Source organism: Ammospiza caudacuta, chromosome Z (assembly GCF_027887145.1).
Source record: "Ammospiza caudacuta isolate bAmmCau1 chromosome Z, bAmmCau1.pri, whole genome shotgun sequence".
NCBI lineage: Eukaryota > Metazoa > Chordata > Aves > Passeriformes > Passerellidae > Ammospiza > Ammospiza caudacuta.
The window spans coordinates 9200716-9220388 of NC_080632.1; positions in this window are offsets into that span (position 1 = coordinate 9200716).

Below are 19673 nucleotides of genomic sequence, written 5' to 3' on the forward strand. Positions count from 1 at the left end.
GAACAGGCGAGGCCTGGACCTCCTGTTCATGCAGCAAGGAGGCCTGTGTGCCGCCTTGAAAGAGGAGTGTTGTTTCTATGCAGACCACACGGGAGTAGTGAGAGACTCCATGGCAGAACTCCGGAACCGACTGGCTCAGAGACAGAAAGACAGGGAAGCCCAACAGGGCTGGTACGAGTCCTGGTTCAATCAATCACCTTGGCTAAGCACTCTGATTTCTGCCCTGATAGGTCCATTGGCAATGCTGTTTCTAACAGTTACCTTCGGACCATGCCTGCTGAACAAGCTGGTCTCGTTCGTTCAGAGCCGCCTGGAACGGACCAACATCCTGTTCGTAGGCCGATGACAGTTGCTGTGAATTCAACCAGGGAACACTGCCAGTCACAAGATTTTCTGAACTTGTCTGGCAAAAGCTTACTCAGGTTTTCCAAAACCCCTTTCCCTTGTCAAGTTACAACCTTATACCTCATTTTAGTACCTATGTATATGACTACCTCATTCATTTGTGAAAAAGGGGGAGGAGATGTGGTAGATAGGGAAAAGGCGCTGCGGAAGATCACGCGATGTCACGGAAAGCCAAGACCCTTTGTTCCTCTAAGATAAGAGATTACCCTAAGGAATGTGGCCCCACTAACAGTAGGAATGTGGCTCCACTAACAGTACTGCCAGTAACTTTCCATTCCTTACCCAGTACTTTTCCATTCCCTACTAACCATAGATAAGAAGGACAAACCCCCTTTTGACGTAGAGACCCCTTAGACTATAAGGCCCCATGAGAAGAAGTAATAAACGCCTTTTGACCATCCACCATATTTGTGTCTGCGTGTGTCATTGGCCCGAGCGGCCCTGGAGAGTGGGCCACCATGCTGATCCTTAGAACCAGGTCGCCTGCCTTGATCCAGAAGGCAAAAGGTGCGATATGGTTTGACGTTTTTTGCTGGGACCCACTTAATTCCTGCACCTGTAGAGACAGAAGCAAACCCTTTGTCCAAAGTGATAAATCAGAATGGACCTTCAATTGGTCCTGTCCCAGGGTATCTAATTAAAACAGAGGGATTTTCTTTCACTTTTGCCTGTGTGTTATTGTAAAAATGCCTAGAAATCGGTGGATCAGGTTCTGCAACAGAGCTGTTGAAGAAATTAAAACATGGAAATCTTTGTTTAACCTCATCTGTGGTGTGACCTCGACTCCCCCCTCTCTTGATCAAGACTGCGTTTTAATGTCTGATGTGTCCTCTCAGCAAATGCTTGGTTGTGGGAGAATGTGGAATACCAAGGATATGATGAACACCCCAATCTTTAAAAATGTGGCCAATTTTTGAGATATATATGTGGGATCATTGTCAGTTTTTTTCTTCTTGGGGCACAGCCAGTGAAGCAAAAGCTCTGCTAAAAATGTTGACAGGCATGATTACCTGCTTCCCCTGTGTGAAGAGAAGCAAAAACTCCACCAGAGAATGTGTCCACTGAAACATGAGTATTGGTAAATTTACCAAAGGAAGGCTATTTAGTGACATCCATTTGCCATAAGTGCAGGCTTTGCAAACCCCGTGGGTTGAACAACTCTTTCTAGAAACAGGAGGCTGCACAAGCTAACAGTCAGGGCAAGTACTAATGATAGCTTTAGCTTGACTTTTGGAAATTTGAAACATTTGCACAAGTGCTTGTGCATTTTGGTGAAAAAAGGCGTGACTCAGTTTTGCTTGTTCCAAAATGTTTGGCAAAGTGTTGGAAATAAGCACTGTCAGTTTGTCCACTCTCGTGTTTCGTTCCACTAAAAATCTAGGAAGCCAAGAATGAGCCCTGATGTGAGAAGCAAACTGTGGATTAGCTGGTTATTGTAAAGTTGTAAAAAGCCGTGAAAGCCAATGATATCAAGTGTCATTACTAGGATTCTTTAGAACTGATCCTTCTATTCTTTTAACCACATTAGCAACAAACGCAGAATGTCTGAATAAATTAAAAGGTTGTGGGAAGAACTGAGAAGCCTGAACCACAGCAGCAAGCTCAACAATCTGAGGAGATCCCTCTTCTATTTGAATATCTGATTCCCAAGTTTTAGTTGGGAACTTGGTTTGGTTCAACCAAGTAATGACTGATTTGTGACTTCTGCCAGATTCCATCAGTGAAGAGAGTTATTGTGTTTAAAGGTTCTTTACTTAACGAAGGTTTCTCTCTAAAACTCAATTTTGCTGCAATAATTTGTGAGCCGGGTAATGAAGAGAAGCAATATCTGCAAAATTAAATAATTCTCGTTGCAAATCATCAGAATTTGCAGAATATTGCATTGCCCAATCAAGATAGTTTTTTTCAGTGGTAAATAGAGAACTGCAAATTCTTCACCTGCTAAACTTAATAACCTTGTTCTGGCCTTAATCAGAATTTGTGTTATCCTCTCTAAGACTGTGAAAATAGTCTTTGGAAACCTTGAGGGAAGAAAACCCCATTCTATTATCAACAAAGGATCTCTCTCAGAAGGGTCTGATTGAAAAATGACAGAACAAAGTTGCATCTTTCCTCCTAAAATTGCAGAAAAGAATGGCTTTTCTGGAATACAGCAATGAGCTTGTTGTCTTTGGAGAGCCTCCATGACCTTGTCATGCGCTGCACGAGCTTCAGGTATTCGAGTTCAGGAGAGTCGATGGCGCAGCTTCCTCTCAACAAATTAAAAAGTGGACCCAATTCATCGTTGCTGATTCCCAAAACAGGTCTGACCCAATTGATTTCTTCTAGAAGCTGTTGTAAGTCTTGCAGGGTGTTGACACTGGTCCGGAGCTGTATCTTCTGCAGTGTAATTGTTTTTTTCAGTCATCTTCCATCCCAGATACTTCCAAGGTGGAACTTCTTGAATTTTGGCTATGGAAATTTTAAGTCCAGCATTTTGGATTTCAGTAACAACACTAGGACAAGCTTGCTCCATCTCTGGCTTTGTTGGAGCTGCGATGAGCAAATCATCCCTGTAGTGTGAAATCATGGATCTTGGATACTTCTGTTGAACTGGAGACAAAACTTGTGTGAAAAAATATTGTCAAATTATAGGCGAATTCTTCATTTATAGAGGCAATGTTTTCCAGTGCTATCTCTGCATGGGTTCTCTTTGATTGATGACTAGAACTGAAAAGGCAAATCTTGGAGCATCATTGGGATGAAGTGGGATGTGGAAAAAACAATCCTTTAAATGAATGACAATGAGAGGCCAGTGTTTTGGGATCATTGATAAAGAAGGAAGTCCAGGTTGAAGACGTCTCATGTCTTCAGTCACTACATTGATCTTCATGTCACGAAACAACCTCCAGAAGTCCAATGTCTTCCTGTGGATGACGAATACTGGTGAATTTCAGGGACTCTTTGTGGGTGTGATGTGACTTTCTTGTAATTGCTCCTTTACCAATCATTTAAGGCTATTTAATATTTTCTCTGTTAAAGGCCATTGATCAATCCGTATAGGAGGATCAGTTTTCCAGTTCAGCTTTCAAGTGGCAGGTTTTGACGTGGTTTACATCGCAGGCCCACCTCCAGTTCTGTTCCACATTGGGACAGGACGTCTCTCCCCCAGACAGTGAGAAGCTTCTGAACAAGAAAAGGACGCACTATTGCTGTCTTTCCTTCAGGACCTGTAATGTTAATCATGGATGCACTTTGCAAACACACGGTAGCGTCTCCAGTCCCTGTTAGGGAACCTGCAGGAGCTACTAAATCCCAATCTCTGGGACAAAACATGTGAGAGATTACAGTGACATCTGCACCAGTATCCGGCATGCCTGTAATGTAAATTGCTTTACTACAGTGAGTCCGGCAGCAAGTCAATTTTGCTTGCTTGCAGTCCAAAAATTGCATCCAAAAGACCTCAGGACCTTAGCTTCCAAATGGCACAGACAGCATTGAATTCTCTGGAAAGTTGTTTTGCTTGGCTGTACTCATGGGTAGAAGAAATGCAATACCTATAGGTGTTTTTGGTGGAGTCGCTATAGGAACGTTACATGCAAGATTTAAATATATTGGTTTATTGTTAAAATCTATTGAAACAACCGCTGGAAGGACTGCAAGTCTGAAAATTTTGGTGCTAGCTCTGCCTAGAATCAAAAGCTCTTGTCTTTGCTGAAAAAACCTGATAATTCCACTAGAAATACTTTCATACCAGAAATTATTTAAAAGGTGTATCAATTTTTGAGGGGGCCAATTCAAACCTGGTATGTGAGGGTATTGACCTGGGACTATTTGAGGGATGGTTGACTGAGGGATAAATGACTGAGGTACCAATGCCATTTGACTGGGTACTTGACTGTAAGGAGGTCGCTGCTTGTGTCCAGGTGCGGTGATAATCCGCGCTCTTATTTCAGTTTAACGACAAAGCTTTGCCATCGATGTCCAATTGAGAACGACAGTACTTAGCAAGATGCTTCCCTTTCCTACACTGAGGGCAAATAGAATGTGGTTTAGGTTTGATTGTTGTTGTAGGACAATCTCTTTTCATGTGTCCTGCTTTACCACAAGCAAAGCCACAAGCGTTTTTATCAGAGTCCAACTGTACAGTACCAACAGATTTTTAGAAAATGTTTCTTTGTGCTTCAAGGGCCTTTTCAAGCATTTCCATTTTTTGTCCCAAATTTTCTCCCAAAGCCTTTCCCAAATTATCTCCCATTGGATTCCTAACTTTTCTTAAGAATCTGCAATCAGCTTTCCAAAAGCACTGACTTGCACATTAGCAAGATATTTTGAAGAGATGAGCTTACTGCAAGCTGTTAGCATCTCTGTTACACTTGGAGGCTGATCAGGTAAAGTTATAATAGTTTTTTTTGCATTCTTCCTATAAGTTCTTTGATCTCATGGTGAGAAGGAATTATGGATTGTGCATTTACATCGTTATGAGCATATCTTACAGGTAAGGCAAGGAAGTGTTTATTTGAATCCAAATTTTTTCTAAATTTTGAATAATATTTGAATAATATGTAAGACCACTTAGGTAGTTGCAATGGAAGGTCTACTGTCGATTTAGACCATGTTTTTTTTCCTTTTCATCACTCCTGTATCTGATCCAGAAGAACAGGTAGTGTTGTCACAGCAATCAGCTGTTCCATGAACCCTGCCAAAAAGCTCCAAGTTCCAAGGTTTGTTTTTACCCTAGCTGGCTTCAGCAATGGCATTGAAACAATTAGATTGGTTTGGATATTGGCTGAGTAAACAAACTAATGGCACATCCACAGCAATCAGTGACATGTTGACTGATGTTAATAGTGTTAGACATTCTACCCTTCCAAATAGAGCAGCAATTGATTTTTTTTAACTGGCACAAGGACAAGGTTTTGAGGAATTTGAAGGATTGTGTTGCATGAACCTGTCTGATCACTCTGAATCCATCCTCAAAAGCACACAAAAACTGAAATTAAAGAAGATGGTGGGTCCTGGTCGGATAATTTGTCCTAAGAATGGAGCTTTGCACCTTGGCTAAGGGAACTTTGCAAAATCGGTCTCAGTGTATTGGGTGTTTTGGTAGTGATATTAATAGTAATACCTTGCATCCTTCAGTGTGTGCAACGAGAGATGAACAAAACTGTCCAAGAAGTTTTTATCGCACAAGAGAGAGAGGTAGGAAATGTATGCACAGACAGTGCTCAAAATGTCACGGAGATGGTGGATGAAGGTATAGAAATGGAGGAAGGTTTTGAGTTAAGACCCTGGAATCGACAAGAGATTTTTGAACAATGACTTGTAACTATTGTCAGGCATAATTTATGGCCTTTCCACTGACTGGACCTTCACAGCATTAAATTGCTGTGTTGTAATACAGCAATGCTTAGTGCCAACAAAAACATGCTTTAGGCAGATAAGAAACAAAAATATTATAGTAAGGCCACAAAACGCAAGTAATAAAAGACACAATTGGTAAGGTTTCTTTTTGGGTGAAGAGAGAGGGGGAATTGAGGGAATCCATAAAATTAGAGGGTTTTGGGAAAGCTGCAAAAGGCAGGCCTCAGACACAGCAGAATTGTGAGTAGAGCTAAAGCAACAGTCATGAGATAGGTCAGCAGAAAAAATTATTTAAACTGTAGAAAAAGCAAGGGCAAATAGAACAATAAGCCTGTGTATTAATGCTTGTCTGAATAGCTCTCTAAGCTGCACAAAGTTTATCTAGCAAGATATTAGGAAGGTTGACGTTTAATAGTGGAGCTCTGTGCATTGTGTTTTAAGGCTTACAAACAGGTACTGTATTTGAAATAAGCAAGCATTGTTTTAACCAAAGCTACGTGTGCTTATGGTGATTGGATAGAACTAGTGTCAATATGTTTTGCTTAGTGTGATTTGTTAAGAAGATTATATAGTAAGTTGTAACCCTATAATTTTTGGCCTGCTGCCTGGATTGTGAGCTGCTAGCATCTTCCCATTGGCATAATCATGTAATTAGACTGATGCTGAAAAATAAACAGCTCTAGGCACTTTCCATAGCAGCCCTGTCTTGTTTGAAGTCTGTAAACAGCCCCCGGGCGGCGTCACTTGGCAGTAGCGTTGCCGCAGCAACTTTCCTGGGAACCCTGCTAGGAAGGGCTGGGGAGGAGAGCTCCAAGTTCTTGGTGACAGGAAGAAAGCCAGAGCCTGCTAACTCACATCTGGATTCACTAAATTGGATCTTTTTAGATTCATACAAATCGGGCTGCTCTCCAGCGGCAGACCCTGACTTTGTATTTGTGATGCTTTCCAATGGACTGTGAGAGGTTCCACACTGTATCCCTGCCCGCAGGGATAGAGCTGGAAAACTCTCAGGTCCAAGAGCAATCTCAGCATGCCTTCCCCCATGAGCCCAGCAGCCAATGAGACAGGCTTCAAGGCTTCTGAATGAACTGTCTCTGCCTCCACAGCAACTTTCCTGAGCTCTCCCACCTCCACCCCATCCACCTCTCTGGGCAGAGCCATCCCTGCCCTGCTCAAGCCCTGGCTGCCCCCTGCCACCTCTGTCCTCTCCCCTGCCCGCTCCCCTGCAGGCAGAGCCAAATCCAAAGCCCCCCTACCCGCTGTAACCGGAGGCTTGGGAGCCAAGAGTGGTGAAAATTCCGGAAAGTTTTGGCAGAGGAATCTGTATGAAAAGAGTCCTCAGAGCTCCAAAGCCAACTGCCAGCCTGAGCCCGATCCGAGGGGGTGACTTCCTGGGAAGGGCAAACAGTGACAGGAGCGACCCTGCAGCCCCTCGGCCAGGCAGAGCGGGTCCAGGCCCCCCCTTGGCTGACCCCACCTGCACAACTTCAGAATAAGATCCGGCCGCATCTTTTTCAGAAGAGCAGCAGAGCACAGAAACAGCAGCTCCTCTTTTGCAAAGCTTCCCCAACCATTAATCTCCTGGACCCGTTTGATTCCCAGCCTCCACAGAACATGTCCCATGACCCCCCAATCTCTTGGAATGCAAGAAAAATCCCAAACACTTCTCTGGGAATTCTGGGGGTGGATGATTTCCCGGAGGAGTTTGGACCATGCCTGGTTGCAGCGTCAGTGACTCGGGGAATTCTGGAAAAAGCAGAGAACATGACCAAAGCTGGAAGCTGATCTGATTCCCCTTTTCCGGGCTTCGGGGTGCTGTCCACACTGCCTGGAGAAACCCTGGACATGCCAGGACACCCTGAATAAAATCCGAGATCCCCCCAGAGAAGGATGAAGGTCCAGCACCACTCAGAATTAAAGACTCAGAGCCAGGTGTTCTGTTCTGATGTTTGAGAAAGTCTCTGTTACAATCATTCTGATCAAAGCTCTCCATTAAAGCTCTGGAGACAGGCGTAAGTTTGACCAAAGACTCTTCCTTTTTGAGAGAGACTAGATTGTGAATTTTCCACTTTATCTGGTCCCAGAAATCAAAGGTAAAATCAGACTTCAAGTCTGTATTTTGAGTATTCACTTTTACCCAGATTAATTATCTTTTAGTTCACGTTTTGACATGTCCGAATGTCCTTGACCCTGTAAAATTGCCTCAAGCTATTAAACGACATCCCATTCTGGTTTAGAGAGATGGTTTCCCATCTCGTTGCCCCCGGAGTTGCTGCTTATTACTGACAGGGGTATCAGCTACAGGCGGCGAAGGGGACGATCCATTCCTCCTTTGAACAGCCTGGGCCTCTGGCAATGGCACTGTCCATGGCCTTCTTTTTATTTTTATATTCCTCTAGCCTTGAAATCCTCCTCACTGAGGAGCAGCTTTCCCAAAACCCTCTGATTTAAAGGGTTTCTACAATACACCACATAATATATATTTTAATATATGTACTGTAATAAATAGAATCTATGAAATGTATCCCTGATCTTTTTCTCAGCCAGCAGGCCTTTGCAGCGAATTCTGAGCACACGTGGGGCTCTGCTGCCAGCCCAAATCTGCGCTTCCCTTGCCCAGCCTGAGTGCAGGTGGGGCACGTGCTGGGCATGGCTGGAGATTTGCATGGCCAAAATCCTCCAGCATTTACATCTGCCCATGGCTTTGGGTAGCACAAATTACAACACATCCATCTCACTTGACAAATGGCATTTCTTACCAGTGCTGACCATTTCTTACACCAGCGCTGACAAAACAGAACTATACAGATCTTTGTTAAATTTTAAAAAAGTAATTTATGTATTTGTTACAACACACTATTTAAAAACATACAAATAACAACTTCTGGTAACAAAAACTAATTTATTGCAAACCTCTAAAAACACTCATTTTACACAGGGATCAAGGGAAAATTAACAACTTAATTTATTGCATATTATGGCAAACATACAGCCCATATACAAATATGAAAATATCACTATTTGCCTGTAATACCAAGTACTCTACAAATAGAATTCCGCCACTATACCACTCCAGACACATTTAAATAGAACTGAATACATAAATAACCACTACAATATACAGATGTGAATACAGAATAAATGTTACCTATTACATTCAAGAAGCAGATACATAAAACAAACCTATCTATAAATAGACAAACAGCAGTACCAACCTAAATATCTGTACAACTTCATCAATACTAATATACAGCAATATATCTGGATATATATGTAAATATTATATATATAGAAATACATCAATGCACATCTAAAAAAATATAAAAATACATATATACCAAAAGAAATGCCAATATAGCTATTTAAAAAGACCAAAACTACATCAATACATCAATAGAAATAGATACCTACACAACCGTATACATACGGAAATCTAAACACAGATATTACAATACACATAAGAAACTGGATACATATACACACAAAGATGTGACTGAAAACCTGTATCTATACAGGTATCTATACGTACACAGATACACAGTACATTCATAAATCTGATACCATATGTACAGAAATAGGCCTGAACAAATAGCTGGCTACTTATGTACAAGTCCATATAATAATCCCTGTTCACATGCAAGTCCGTGTATCTTTAAACAGAGCTCCAAGCAGAGGGATCCCAGCTGCCCCATCTTCAAAGCCTCTCCCTCGGGCTCCTCCTCCCGTGCAGAGCAGCTCTCCTGGACAGCGACAGCAGATGGGGCATCCGGCAAGCAAAGGGAACACTGAGTGAGTATGGGGACCTTTCCCTTGGCAGCAGCTGCACTTCCATCAGGGAAGAGGAAATGTCAGAGCCTCCCCAGGAGGGTCAGAAGGAAAAGCAGCTGAGCGGGCCGGGCTGTGGTGAGCTGTTCACTTCTTTCAGGCATCCCAGTTGCTCTGAGGGAACTCCCTCATGTCACCTTACTGAACCACCTCTGCATTTACCAAGACTGTGGCTCCCAAATCAATCAGTATTTATGTCTCCAGCTGCTTCCGCCAATGACAGGCAACGTCCTCTAACAGAGCTGGGGCACAAAGTTACCTTCCACAGGTCATCTGACGGGGCCTTGTGCTTCCTGTGCTGCCTGTCTTTCTCCTCACCTTCCACTTGGAATTTTTACAGCATTTCTCTTTCTTTCCCCTTGATCAGCACTAAAATGCACGTTTCTCTCCCAAGTTTGACTTTCTTCAGTGATCCTGTCAAGCCTTTTCCCAGAAGCTTTTATTGTGGAATTGAGTGTTAATTTCAGCAATTTTGATGATTTTATGTGAGATTTATGCAAGTCTCCTGTTCATCAGGGCACCATTTAGGAAGGTACCAAGGGAAAAAGGATGTTTCTATATGTCAGTTCACTAGTGGAATATTCATGGATAGAGAGAGTGATTAGCTGAATTTTACATCTACTTGTAACCTGAGAGTGCAGCAAGTGATTTGGGGAGAAATTAAAGCCAGATCCCTCCTTCTACCAGCCTCTTTTCAAATGTAAAGTAAATAGAGCAGGGTGAAGAACTTTAGAGTTCAGTTCCTGAAATGCCTTATTAAGGTGCTCTTAAAGTAACGGAGGTAAAATCTGGGCAGGCATTCCTAATTTCCAGACACTCATTGTCAATTTCATTGACTCTGAAAAGAGCAGAGATGTGTCCATCACACCTGATCAATCCATGTGGGGATGTTTTAGGTTCAGATTCTTTGAGGCTTTAGATTTTTAGGTCTCTAGACAATGCTTCCAGGAATCTAAATAGCTTTCAGAAACTAAACTTTTCTCTTTTTTCCTCAGTCTTTGCACTCGTGCACCAGAAACATTCAGTGAATGAGTTCCACTCTAATCCATCTCCAAGACGAATCTCCCAGCTGTGTTCACACTGGTGGCTTGTATGTCTCTTCTGCACAGTGCAATTTTAAAATCTTCGTTCCTTATTATCTCTGCCCTTCTTTTTCTGTTTTAGCTTACAAATGCAAGTTTCTGAGTTGCCAGCACTTGCTGTGTCTGGCTGAGGATGCTGAGTGCTGGAGTCCTGCAGGATGGAGCCTTTTCCTGCAGGCAGTGACAGCTAGAAATTGGCCTATGACCTGTCATGTTGGGTTCCTGCCTCTCCTGCAGCCAAAGAGATTGCATTTAGGGATCCAAATCCAAGTGGCAGGAACCCAAATGCTCTTGAGTCACAGCTGCAGGCCTGAATCCACACAGGATGTCAGGGCTGCCCATTCCTCCTTTGGTTTTTCCTACAAATGCCTCTGCCTTTTCTGCCTCAACTAGAAATACCGCAGCTGTGCCAAAACCAGCCAGTGGGTGGAATTCCAAAGGCAGTGTGCTCTGGGTAGGATGAATGAAGAAGAACCTTCCCCACTTTTGAACCATTCAAAAGAAACCATAAGTGTGTCTTAGCACCAATAGAAAAACAACTGCTAACTGAGGAGGAAATGTTGAGTTTTCGGAGGGAGTCAGAAAGGGATCTTTCAAACCATCTTCCAAATGAGTTGATATTTCAGAAACTTTAATTACTTTATTTAATAATCCTAGTCTAGAACCATATCCTACAAAACTCTACAACAATCCTACTCTAGAATCTGACTCTACAATTCTACTCAAAATTGGCTATGGAGGTAACATCTTGACATGATATGTTCTTGTCTCTTACTTCTTCTGGACTGAGTTAATGAGTGGTGCCAGGATGGATGCTGGCTTGGCTGTTGTTACAAATGGATGCTGTCCACAGGAAAAAAAAGGAAAGAAAACAACAAACAACAGTGAAACATGACTTTCCAAGCTCAGTGCTTCACAGGCTTGATGAGGATTCCTCTAGTTGCTAGAAAGACCCAGAAAGTAGAACAATGGGACCATCTATTCCCCAATTGTCATGTGCAGGACCTGGCCATCCCAGGCAAATGTGGCCCAGAGTCCCAGGCATCTGTTGATTGTGATGTCTTCATCTTGCTGGGATTTTTGCCCTGCCAGTGCTGTAGAAATGGTGCTTTCTGTCCCTGGGGTTTCTCCCTTTCAGGAAACCCCAATGACTCACATAGGTCCCTGCTTTGCAAGAAAAGCACTGTGCTGATTTTTACAGGGAGACAGAGCAGTGTCTGCCTTTCCATGCCCTGGCCCTCGTGTGCTGGATGCACCTTCCTTCCCAGCAGGGCCAGCCCAGTGGCACCGGGTCCTGCAGTTCCCTCTCTGCCACATAACTTGGCAGTAACCCTGGTGCATTCCCGTCACATTTTACCTGCAGGAGCTCCCTGGCAGACCAGCGCTGCTCCTCGTCTCTCTGCAGGCAGCAGCTCAGGAAGTCACGCAGGCAAGGCGAGAATCGGTTGGGCTGCTGCAGCCGTGGGGTCCCTACTGTGGCTATCAGTTGTGTAGCCTGGAGAAAAAGGAGACACCAGGCTCCACTTGCTGCTTTCACATCTCTAAGTGCTCTCCCACTTTGTTTAACCTCTTTTCTTCAGTGGCAGTTTCCCAGAGATCATTTCCCTTTACCAACCAGAAAACCCAAACCCGACGGCAGCCACAGCTTTTTCACCATCCCACAGATCTTGCCTTGGCAGCTGATTTGATTGACTGACCTAGTTAGTGGGAGCTACATTGGGAAAAGCACATTTGCTTCTCTGAGGGTTCACACCAGCTTGAGAGGCTTTTTGGAAGAGGGACTTTGCTATACAAACTAATTTCAAGGGTTAGTACATGAAAGGCATGTCTGCAGTGCTTGTTGGTCCTTTAAGCGCACGTGCCCTAGCACAAGACTGAACAAGGTTTTTTTGCTGTTCTTGAAAACAATGGTAATTGGAAGGAAGGAAAGGAAATCCATCAATTAATCCCCAGGTAAGGAAATAAACATTTACAATCTCAGCTTCAAGACAGACACATTAAGATGGCTGCACAAATGTACAGGGTTGAAAATTGCTGCTTGGGCACACAGGAGCCACCTGCAGCTCTGTCTCTCAGCAGACTGAAAATTGCAGCTTCCCATTTTGCAGCAAAAGAAAAATTGTCATGGTCAGAAGAAGGAGAGGTGCCATCCCTGTGGTCACCCTCTGCTCATTTGGCTACTCAAGTCAATGCATTAATGGTAGGTGCATCCCAGAAAGAGCCAGGAAACAATGGGAGGTTTTGGCAGGCTCTCCGCATCACCAGGCTCTGGCTTGGTCACATGGACAACGTGGCTTGGGCTATGAAGGAAACACGGTGACTGAGTGTTTCAGCAACACTGCGCAAGAAGCAGAAGAGACTCAGTGGCCTTTACACCCTCATGCCCAGGTTTCAGGCATGTTTCCCAGTGAGAAGAAACTGCACAGGGAGTTAGGTTCATCTCTAAAGACCACAGTTTTAGAAACCTTGTTGGGTTTCTTTCCAGAAACCTTCATTTCTGGAAAGATAACAGCAGTTCTCAGATTCTTGTTTCCCGCTATTAAGGCCATCTCCACAGAAAAAAGAACTGGAACCACTTAAAAGCCAAAAGAAAGTGTTGCCTGAGAAGAGAGTTTGTTTGGAGTTTGTTTGCATGTGGTAAGGCTTGAGTTGCCCTACTGCTGAAACCAAAACTACAGCAGATGCTGATGTGTTGCAGGCACATTTTTAGGAGGGGACCTTGGTGGAAGTAGTTCAGGCAGATGGCAATGGGCTTTTGTCCAATGGCACGCAGGACAAGGGACAGGTGAGAAAGACAGTGGGATCAGTGAGTATTTGCTCCTTACCGTGATGGGACTTTGGTTCCAGTAGGGAGGTTCTTGTTCGATCATTTCAATCCCCACGATTCCAAAAGACCATATGTCCACTTTGGAACCATATGGTTGACCTGTCAGCACTTCTGGCGCCAGCTACCAGGGAGTCCTGACTACCGAGCACCGTCTGCTCTGCTCAGGGCTGAGCTGAGTAGAGAGGCCAAAACCAGCTGAAGAGAAAGCAAAACACTGTTTCTATTTGAATTCTGTGCAATTAGGAAAGCAAGCAAAAGAGTTCCACAGTACAACTTTGAAAATGTGCTGTTGAATTTCCTGGCATTGGTGACTTAAAACATCCCCCCATTTTTTGCATTCTCTCCGTGGTGTCTTTTGTTCTTTGGAAGCTTTAGACTTGTAACTCCCTCCCTCTGGAAGGGACACACACAGAGCAAGGCCACTCTTGACTGCTTGTTCCTTGTCCTACCTCTGTGCACGTTGCAACTGTGCCCTCAGCTCACAGTGGGTGTCCCTGCGCTGCCACCAGCACCATTTTTGAGGAGCTGGCTGTCACTCCAAGCAGCCCCACACCCACATCCCTAGAATGCTGCTCCTGACCAAGAATACACTGACCCAGCTTGACAGAACCGTCGGTTCTGAGAAGGATGTTGTCACTCTTCACATCTCGATGGATCACATGGTTTGAATGACGAAAATGCAGTCCTTCCAGGCACTGAGAGAAGAAACAGAAAGAGGAGGGCAAAAATGAGTGATGTGATTTCATCCCACAAGAAAGGCAACAAAGAATCTAAAAGATTCCCTCTGCAGGGGAATGGGCAGTAATGGCAGAACACAGTGCCACTGAGAGGAAGAGCTTGCTGCTCCAACACTTGAAGAGCAGGACCTTTCTGAGGAAAGGCATGTCAGCTTCTGAAAGAGCAACAGCACCTGCTGTTATAGACTGTGCCCTGCAAACCAGCCAGGATGACTGCTGCTGCAGTGCATGTGCTCAGAAGCAAAGAGCCTTTTGGCTGCACTCCTGTCCTTGTATGCTGAGGCCTGAGAGAAACGAGTCTCTCTCTTTTTTCTTTGCTGATCATTTCCAATCCTGCCACCAGCACCTTTGCTTTCACAGGCAAGGAATGCAGTGAAGACAGACTCCAGGCAAACATTTAGAGAGGCAAGGTGGAGAACAGCAAATACAAATACATGAGCCCGAGCAAGAATACAACAGCAGGAGAGAAGAGTACTGGCACCGAGTACAGGGAGTGCAGGGGCACTGGCAGGCCTTGCACTTGAGATGCTTTTTCTTGCCCATAGCACACCAGCAGCACAGAACCAAAGCTTGGCACAGGAAATCACTGCAGGTCTGAGCCCCTGTTTCCCAGACAATCCTGCCCAAGCCCTTGGAAACACAGATGGGATTGCTGACCTCCCGACTGATGGCTGCTGCCTCATCTTCATACAGAGCGGTCGTGCTGAGGATATCGTTCAGGGTGCCTCCGTCCATGTACTCCAGCACCAGCCAGAGTTCCTGCCCCCGAAAGTAGCTGAAAGAAGGAAACAAGGGTGTGGAGATGAACATGCATGGCTACTTTGCTGGGCAGATGGCTGGTACAGAGACTGATTTAGTACAGTCCTTTGAAGAGTTCTCTAGACAGGAAACAAAGCACGGGGAGATGCATTTCAGGAGAGGAGGACATCTTCCCCACCTTTCAGCAGTTTGACAAAAGAATTCTTTTCCATTTGTAAACCAGAGAAACTCAAGCCTATAACCAATCCCTAAAGGGGCTTTCAGCAGCAGGACCCTGACCTGTTTATGAGCAGGCTGAGCTCCAAGATGCCCCTCTCCCAGCTAAGGAAGGCTCCAGCCTCTGCAGTCCCTGCAGCCCTCAGGGGCAGGGCAGTGACCACAACCAGGCTGGCAAAGGCCAAGCATGAGCACTGACAGGCGCTGATGGGAAGAAGTCCCAGCCAGCCTGAGCCCTTAAAAGCTGTTGCCCCCATTTAGGACACAACAGGACGGGCCTTGAGATCAGCCACACCGAGGTGCGGATCAGTGCCCTTTTTGTCCCAACAGGAGATGGTAGACACAGAATCCCCTGGGCTCTGCTCTCAGCCCCACCACTTCTTATCTGAGAGCACTGGCAGCTGTTAAGGGCAAGAGGCAGATTTATTGGGTTGTGCTGCAGAATCACAAAGGACTTTGTGTTTTCCTAGAGACTAGTCTGAGCAGCGCTGCGCGAGGACGTATGTGGCCCTGAGGTCCAGCTAGCTTAGGAGAGGCAGCCGACGCCTCTGCGAATCTGAGGACCAACCCCCCTCAGCGTCCTGGTCTCGGGCTGGGCTGGATTGCGGACGTGGATAGAAGCGCGCCGATGAGTTGAGGAAAGGAGGCGACCACTTGCTGGGGTGAAAACGTTGGTTTATTGAAGATGGACGGAACCAACCACAAGGAGGGCACCGACCAGCAAATGGCCACGAACAGGGGGAGCAACAAGGTTTTAAAGAAGAGGGGTGGAAAAAAGAGGGACGCCCAGCTAGCCAATAACAGAACAACAAGGGAGGTACAAAACTTAATGGGCATACAAGAACAACCAATAAGTACAAAGTAGAGGAGGGGCCCCGGGACCACAGCCAACCACAACCCCCAGAGAGAAGAAGCTTCTAGAACAGAGGGAGGAGTGGGGGTGATTGACTGGGCCCAGGGAGGAGGAAAACTTGACTTATAAGGATAAGAAGGGGGAGGAGAAGTTACATGACCTAAGAGCTTAGTAACTAAGGGGGAGGGGGTAACCATGGAAACTCAACGGGCAAGGGAACAGTGGCGGGAAAACTGTGAGGGGAAGAACCATTTACAGGAACATAGGGGAAGATACACAAAATGGGGGAGCAAACAGGGAAACTTAAAAACACATTACAACATCTCCCCGTTTCTTAACAAATAAAAATAAAAAGAACAAGGCAGTCCGTAGAAACTTAAAACTCAGGGATCCGCAGCTGGTCCGACCAGTCTTCGCCTTCTTCGAGCTGGGGTTCGTTCGACCATGGATGGTCAAATGGTGGCACAGTTGACCCCTCCTCATCTGCAGCTTCTTCGGCCTCCGAGGAGAGGTCCCCCAGCTCGATGGGCTCCTCTGAGGGAAGGGCAGCGTGATGGACGGATGGCGAGGTAGCTCTGGCTAACATTCTCTGGACCACACCGTGGACCAACATAAAGAAAACTAAAAGTATAAGTAAGCTCAACACAACTTTAGAAACTGATTCTATTATTGAACTGGCCCACCCGCTAAGGCCCAACCCTTGAAAATGTCCCCCAGCCAGTCTGAAGTCTCCTTCTTGACCTGGTGGACGAGGTCCTGGAGCTTCTTGATGGAGTGCCTGGCGTCCTCGGCTCGGGAGGACAGGTTCAAGCAGCAGAGGCCCTCAAACTCCTCGCAATGGTGGTGATGGAGCAGCAATAGAAAATCTATTGCTGCCCGGTTCTGGAGTGTCGCCTTCCTTGTAATTTCCTCATCTGTAAGGAGGTGGTAAAGCGCAGCCGAAGTAAAATTTGCTTGTTTAGCCACCCAACACTCTAGGCGGCCCAATTCACCTAGAGCTTTAGCCACCGATACCCAAAGCAATAGAATGGTAAAGGCGACGGACTTTGAATGCGACCAATGAGTAATTTTGTCGTCACAATCTTCTGTGAGATCCTTAAGATCTCTTTTAGCTCTGCCCAATTCATATGTGACATTATTTCTCTTCCAATTAACAATTTGAGTCATGTTAGGGGTAAACAGCGTCAGCTGGCCAAAAGTACATGGCCCTCCGACCAGGCCAGAGGGGATGCCTGCCCACGCTCGGTCACCGCAAATCAAAAACACACCCCGAGGAAGGGAATAAGGGGTCCGGCCAGTAGTGGTGGGGCCGAGGATCTTCAGGACAGCTTGACACCACTGTTTGGCCTGATATTCTTTTTTGGTCTGAAGGACCACCTCACTGCCCCTCTCTACGGGGGTGACGGCGTAATCAAACTGAAAGCAAATAGAGGCATTGGCGGAGCCGAGTAGGTGTAGTTCAGTGGGCCCGGAGGTTGCAGGAGCCAACCTGAACACTCCGTCTCTCCAGGCATTTGAGGTGTCAAAACTCAGAAGGATAGTGAGGCTCCTGGCCAAAATCGGGGAAAAGGAACGTTGGAAGGTGGGAGGGAACTCGTCTGGAGAGAATGGGATCCCCACAAGGCAAGACGACATCGGGTCCTCTGCTGCCCCGGTATCAAGGCAGATACTGTCCTGTCCTAAGGATTGAGCCAAGGCACGCCAGACGTTGACTTTTGGCTGGGGGATGACCCACGACTCCGAAGGTGTCACAAGGAGTCCGCAGGTCAGGAATATTGTTAACAGCAGCTCAGGGTTGGGAACCAGCGATGTTGCAGCGGGGGCCATTGAGGAGATGTAACTGAAACGAACGAAACCGGTAAAAGTATGACGAAATCACAAAAATAGTTCTTCCCCAAACAGCCAACTTAAATAAAACATACGTTGTGACATAGCTGGAGCAGGAGGAGAGTAGGAAGAGACATGGGATAACAAATCAAGGGGAGGAGGAGAAGCAGGAGGTGAAGGCTCTTCTGAAAGAGGGGGGAGATCTGGAGGAATGGACGGAAGCTGATGGGAAGTCTTCCTCCGCCGCCGCCAACACGCCTGCCGTACCTGTGACACGGCTTCTGCTTTGGTCCTCTGTTTCGGGACGAAGGGCCTGACCCACTTTGATGGTACCCACCTGGGGCCTGAGGGAGTGGACACGCAAGCGTATCCCCTTCCCCAGGTCACCAGGTCAAAGGGGCCCTCCGTCCGCCAGGTCTCCGGATCCTTAACGAGAACCGGAGGCCTGACTTTAGGCTGCAGCTGCTGGTGGCTGCCGAAATGCCGGACCACTGGAGGATTCTGGCTGTCAAAAGAGCAGTTGAGAAAGTTAAGTGTGTACAAAGCTCTTGACAGCCGGACGTGGGGGGTCTCCACCTTCATCGCCGGTTGTTGGCGGGACAGGATCTTCTTAAGGCTCTGGTGGGCCCTCTCCACCATGGCTTGGCCTGTCGGGGAATAGGGGATGCCGGTCTTATGGACTATTCCCCATTGCTGCAGGAAGCTCCGCAGCTCCTTAGAAGTATACGCTGGACCGTTGTCTGTTTTTAAGGCCCTAGGAATGCCCAAGACAGCGAATGCCTGAAGCAGATGGTTCTGGACATCCGCTGCCTTCTCTCCTGTGTGGGCAGAAGCATAGATGGCCCCGGAGAAGGTATCGACGGAGACATGGACGTAACACAATCGACCGAAAGACGGGATATGTGTCACATCCATCTGCCACACCTCACAGCTCGCCAGACCCCGGGGATTTGCCCCAGAGGCCACGGTGGGCATCTGGTCTTTTTGGCATTGGGGACATGTGGCCACGATCGCCTTAGCCTGGTCCTGCGTCAGATTGAATTGCCGAACCAGACCGGGCGCATTCTGGTGAAAGAGCTGGTGGCTGATCTTAGCCTGGCCGAACACATCCGGGAGCGGGCCCTGCGTAACGGCAGCCACGGCCAAGGAGTCGGCACGGCGGTTGCCCTCCGCTATGAACCCGGACAGGTCAGTGTGTGATCTAACATGCATAACATAAAATGGATGCTCGCGGTGGGAGACCAGCTCGACGAGCCTATTCAGTAAATTGAACAGATTTTTGTTGGTAACCTCCTGAAGAACTGCGCACTCAGCTCTAGCCACTACACCCGCGACATACGCAGAATCTGTAACCAAATTGAAAGGTCCTGGGAACCTCTGGAATGCCCTGACGACTGCGTCTAACTCAGCAATCTGTGGAGAACCCTCCACAACAGCAACATCGGTCTCCCACTGCTGAGTCTGAGGATCCTTCCAAGTCATCACCGACTTGTGGGATGCTCCAGACGCGTCGGTAAAAACTGTCACGGCATCCAGTGGTTCCTTGCTTTGAACCTTTTTAAGAGATAATTTAAACTCCGAATTGAATAATTTGTGGGCCAGCCGATCCACTGTGATGCGCCCAGTGTAGCTGTCGAGTGCAAACTGAAGATATTCATTAGCTTGCAGCAATTCTTCGAAGGTTTTCAATTTTAATTGGCCTGATTCTAATTTAATTGGAATGTGCATGCATGAAAAATCACACCCTGCCAACTCCCTGATCCTCAATCTCGCCTTGAGGATCAGTTCGGCTACCAACT